Source organism: Bolinopsis microptera, chromosome 5, assembly GCF_026151205.1.
Source record: "Bolinopsis microptera isolate Bmic1 chromosome 5, MBARI_Bmic_1.0, whole genome shotgun sequence".
Classification (NCBI taxonomy): Eukaryota; Metazoa; Ctenophora; class Tentaculata; order Lobata; family Bolinopsidae; genus Bolinopsis; species Bolinopsis microptera.
In genome coordinates this window covers 7,010,635-7,016,046 of record NC_087076.1, presented here as the reverse complement: position 1 = coordinate 7,016,046, position 5,412 = coordinate 7,010,635, and the positions used below count along the sequence as shown (strand labels likewise).

Below are 5,412 nucleotides of genomic sequence, written 5' to 3'. Positions count from 1 at the left end.
AATGGGGGTTATTCAAAATTTCAAATCTAAAATTTTGCAACACAAATTCAATAATTTGAATTTTTTTGGATTCAATAATTTGGAAATATAATCTTACTTATAATTCAGAAAATTATTTATGCTGTATGCTGTACGACCGCCCACGTGCAATTTAGATGAAAAATAAGAAGTTGCATAATAACCATGGTAACGGTGTTAAAAGTGCATGTGCAAGGATTTGAAAGGGGCATTTTGATCGTTTTTTTTGTTATTAGGTGGTGTTCAGTGCCAGCTCTATTTCAATTGGCTATATCTTCGGTTAATGGACATTTGTTGGTGCTATAAAAACTGACTACCCAAGAATACTATTAGCTTCATCCCTGTGACCACGGGCTTTCTAGTCATTATTATAATTCAAAGAATTGTTTTTTGTATAATGTAGAATATATGTACGACCACCCACGTGCAAATCAGATGAGAAATAGGAAGTTAGGTAAAAAATCAAAAGGTTGCATAGCAACGGTGTTTGAATGAGCATGTGCAAGTGCAATGATATTGATCGGCTTTGTGGTAATTACGTTCTGTTTAGAGTGTTTAACTGTCAAAAATAAACAGGTAATTTCAACAATGGTAATTGTCTAGCTATTATGTAAGGTTAGACACCCTCAAAAATAAATAAACCAATGTATGTATGTATGTATGTATTTTGACACGGGGCAGCGCTAGACCCCATGTAGTGCCCTCAACCTACTTTTAGATTTGAAGGTCATAAAGGCGACAACAATGCCAAGAGGACAGCGCAAGCCGGTGAGCTGTACACTGGGCACGCGCGCGTAATAATAAAGCTCAAACAGGTAATAGACCCCGCGAGCATATAGAATCAGGATTTTACAGGATGTGGGCAGCCGGCCCTGTGAAGGTGATGGATGCGTGCAAATCTGAGGGCTTGAAGCGAGTGTATTGTGGAGCTAGCGTACTCTGATAAGTGAAGTAGCCCGAACCAGGTAGCTCACCTGCTCCGCATCGCGGGGGGCCGCTCCAGTTTACAGATGTACATGCGGAGATATGTCGACGCTCGTGAGTGAATGGGGAATAGCTGATTTGTGCGAAGGTAATGTGTGGGTTATGATGGTGCTGTTACTTTATAAGTTCTAAGCTTGTAGAATGTGTTGCAAAAACCATCCTAATTGAGGTTTATTGGTTGGCGTATATAGTGAACTAGTGGGGTTTGACGATGGAAGAGCGCTAAGATAATTTTGGGAATGTAGTATGGGCAGTGACAGATTCAAGGTTGATGGAGATAATTAAAACAACGAATATAACTGCAATTGTAAAAAGTAATAGCAAATATTTGTAAGTGAATCTCGATTGTTTGTGAATCCTCTTTATCGACACTAGGCAGAGTATGATGCTGAGGCGAAGTTCGGGACTGATCTGGTATCATCTTCCTTGAGTTTACTAATCAGATCAACCTGGAGTGATGGAACGTTTCAATTATGTGGATTTGTCGTAATCTCGTGGATTAGTCGTAAGCTCGCGCGCGCGCAGGCTCGCGCGCGCACTAAATTTTCTGTTTAAAAAATGACGACTATTAGGTTGCTACGTCCTTGAGTTGTATGGCGTTCGCGCGTTACGTTTAATGCGGGAAATTTGAAGGACGGATTTAACCGGTTTGAGTAACTGGATTTGATTGAAGTTGTGTTTGGTGGAGCAAGGCGGTAGGTTCGTTTTTTAGGGGTGATTAGTGGGAGTGTTCTAACCTGGTGGTGGTGGAGGAACTGCTAATACCGGATGAAGGGGTACCCTGGAGGCAGTGATTGGATCTCTACTGGTTTGGAGAGTGGGAGTCCTTTATTTAGGTTGTTTGATGAATATCTGTGTCAAGTCGTCAATCTGGAATAACTCGAGTTAGTAATTTATAAAGTGGGCTGTAACATTGCGTTCCAGCCCTGAGAGGGAAAATAAACTAGTAAGAAGATGTAATTATTGGAAAATTGATGCAGATTACATTTATTGACTGATCAGAACAAGGAATAATGTTATGTGGAGTCCAACTTGTAGTTATTCATCTCATGTGATGGTTTAGCGAAGATTTCTGGATCGGAGTAGTATGATGCAGATATCAGATTTCGTAGTGCTGATCCATTGTGTCGATGTACTGCTGCTTAAACTGGTTTCCACGTATGTATGTCACAAGGGTAGCCGGGGTACTCGAATCCTAATTAGATCTCTAGCTTTGTGTTCGCCGTAGAGTGGAGAGTGGATATCCATAGTGCTGTGTACCTGTGTAGGGTTGAAATTCCAAGGTTGCTGAAATGATGATGGTGTTAGAGAAAGACGCAAGGTGTAACATGCGTTACACCGTGGTAAGAAAGGCATTATGGTAGCAGAGAATGCATTATGACAGGAGAATGAGCGAAAGTAATGCAAATGAAAAAAAGGACCGAATTGACGAGGTGATTGAGTGAGTGAGATGCTGCATTGCTACTGGCTGACTCGCCAGCAACAATGCAAGTCCAAGAAGAAAGAAGGAGAGACACTGTCCGTTATCTGGGTGAGCCACCACCGACAGTGCTCCCACTTATGTGGGGCTGAGGGTGTTGGCTCCAAGAACCAGCCGTGAGCGAACAGCGCCTGTCCCCCTCTATGGTTAACTTGAGAGTAACAGGACTATGCCATTCTCCAGGCCAATCCGTTCAGTAACCAGCTGACCCAGCACCACCTCTGATGGAAGATGTGGTTCGGATTGGACTTCGCTAGGATTTGTCAGTTTTTCTGTAGACACTAATGCTCCCTCGAGGAAAGACATGAGCCCCGGCGAAACTGACCAAAAACGTGGCAGGGATTCTCACCCTACTAAAATAAATAAAAAAAAAAAAAAATAAATAAATAAACCAATACAATTTATATTTTATTTGAATTGCTTTACTTTCTACTTTACGATCTACTGAGAATTGACTTCATATGCAGAGAGATAGAATCCGGAAACACAAAAATTCTGGGCCAGATGCGGGATGTGCTGGAATTTCTAAAATGGAAGGTGAAAGTATTATATGCTGACTCTGTCCTGCCAGGTGATTCAAAAATAATTGGACTGAATGATGCCTCGAAATTGTTCGAGCTCTCTAGGAAAGCCTGCAATTACACCAAGGCCTCTATCAAACAATTCACTGAATTCGCATGGCAGGAATCTATTAAGAACCAGTTACAAATGGAGGGCTGGTCTCAAATTCCCATGGTGTCTACCACCCCCCCCCCCCCCCCCCCCCCCCCTGAAGTTCCCTCACTATACTAGCAGAGAAACTGAGGTTCTAGTTATGAGTTTGTTTTACAAAAACAATCTTCTGAACTCATTTCTATATATCCTTGACAGACTGAAATGGCCTTCTCCCTATTGCTCCTGTGGTCATGAAGAACAAACTGCAATTCATATACTGACTAGCTGTGGTCATGTTGACGAAGACCTTAGGGACCAAGCCTCATATCTTCTCAATGTTCGTAACGAGGTCTCCAGTCTGGAAGATCTGGGTACTCCACACTTGGCGATCCTAAACTGCTCCAGAGATCCAAAATTCATCCAAATCTGCAGTGAATGTGTGAACAATGATGACCTCAAGCTAAGAAGGAAGATATGTATTTCTACAGGGCCCACCCACGCCTAGCTGGGGAGTCTAGTCCCTATATATAGGGACTATATTATAGCTATATTAGACGGCCAATGCTCTATCCATTGGTATGTACGCGGCCTTACCCAGGCCTGTAATAAATGGGGAGTCCCTCTTAGGACGACCAGTGCTAGACACTGTTTACTACTGACTGAATGGAAACCTACTTAACTCTTTGGATTGGTAGAACCTGTCTGGTAACATGAACATTGGAGCTAGTTTTAGATTAGCTCATGATATTATTGTCGACCTAGACTGCTTGGATGTATCACATTTCAACCATTGTTGGGTGTGTTACTTTGTTTTGGGATTTACTTGTGAGCTTTATTTATTGATTCTATCCATAAAATTGCATTTCCAATGATATTTATGTAACTTGAGAAACTTTTTCTACCAAAACGTTTTCGATCGGGAATCGTCTTTTAATTATTTTGGGGAATATTTTGACTTGTAGCGCGATGCACTACTGGGTCGCGCGCGCATCAAATAATGCTTCTCGCAACTTGTATCACGTTGCGACCCCCACGGCCGGTCGTTTCACCACGGTCGTTTCACCCTGTAGCGTCTTCGACGCTACAGGGGGAGCCGCGCACTTCGTGCGCGGCGGGTCATACAACGTATGACAACTCGCAACCACCTTCGGTAGATCGGCGAGATGCACCACTGTGCCTCACCGAGCTGCGAAGGATTGACATCGTGAATCAAATTTTGACTTGATATAACGACGTCGTCGTAATGACACAAGTGCCTGATCAACCACCTTATTTGATACTGTTTTAAAAATAAAGTATTTATATTTTTAACTTGGGGTGTAAATATTTTTAGGGATTTTATTTTTTAAATTTCAGATCTATCATACTATTTGTTACTAAAATGCTCATTACCTGGCGACCCCAGGTTATTATGTTCATTAACATAATAGAGATTAGGCGGAATGACAGGCTGAGCGCGGCCCAGTAAAAATGCTCATTGTAGCCTATAATATTTATATTTTCATATCATCATACTTTTTAAGTTGGAACTATTTTGGCGCCTCTGGAGATTTTGTTTTTGTGTCCTGAACATTTAGTATATATACCGACCAAATGCAAATGTTAAGTTGACCAGTATATGTAAAGTTTTGCTGCCGAATCGGATGATTTTTCATTAAAACACCTATCCCTTTCGAAATAAAGAGTGGAAAATTCATTCTTGTAGCGCGATGCACTACTGGGTCGCGCGCGCATCAAATAATGCTTCTCGCAACCACACGGTAGATCGGCAAGATGCACCACTGTGCCTCACCGAGCTGCGAAGGATTGACATCGTGAATCAAATTCATTCAAACAATACATAAAACTAAATTTATTAATGGTAATCGTCTAAGCATGAGGTTCTATTGTATCACGTTGCGACCCCCACGGTCGTTTCACTATGTAGCGTCTTCGACGCTACAGGGGGAGCCGCGCACTTCGTGCGCGGCGGGTCATACAACGTATGACAAAGGTTCGATTAATGAATTACTAAATTCATAAATTAAAAATAAAATCTGAGTAAAAACCCCTCAAAAATTCAATAAAATCTGAGTAAATTTCATAAAAACCCTTTGTCATGTAGTAAAAGTTGACCATTGTTAATGGTCTGGCCCGGCGCGCACTACTTCGTAGCACTTGCCATCGGGCCATTTCGAGAAGAAAGCGGCGCGCTACTTCAAAGAAATTTTGACGACTATTTTTGACGGCCCAACGTTATTGTGGCTTTTGCTATGTGTTAGTTCAGCCGAATTAAT

At 41.8% G+C, this 5,412-nt stretch overlaps 1 long non-coding RNA gene across 1 annotated transcript; it reads right to left on the bottom strand.

Moving 5' to 3' along the window:
• Positions 1-1,298: 1,298 nt before the first annotated feature.
• LOC134815739 (uncharacterized) lies at positions 1,299-2,831 on the bottom strand. Its single transcript, XR_010160286.1, has 3 exons — positions 2,035-2,831; positions 1,740-1,872; positions 1,299-1,451 (listed from the first exon to the last, which is right to left on the bottom strand). It is a non-coding gene; the product is annotated as an uncharacterized LOC134815739 (long non-coding RNA).
• Between the last annotated feature and the right edge of the window lie 2,581 nt (positions 2,832-5,412).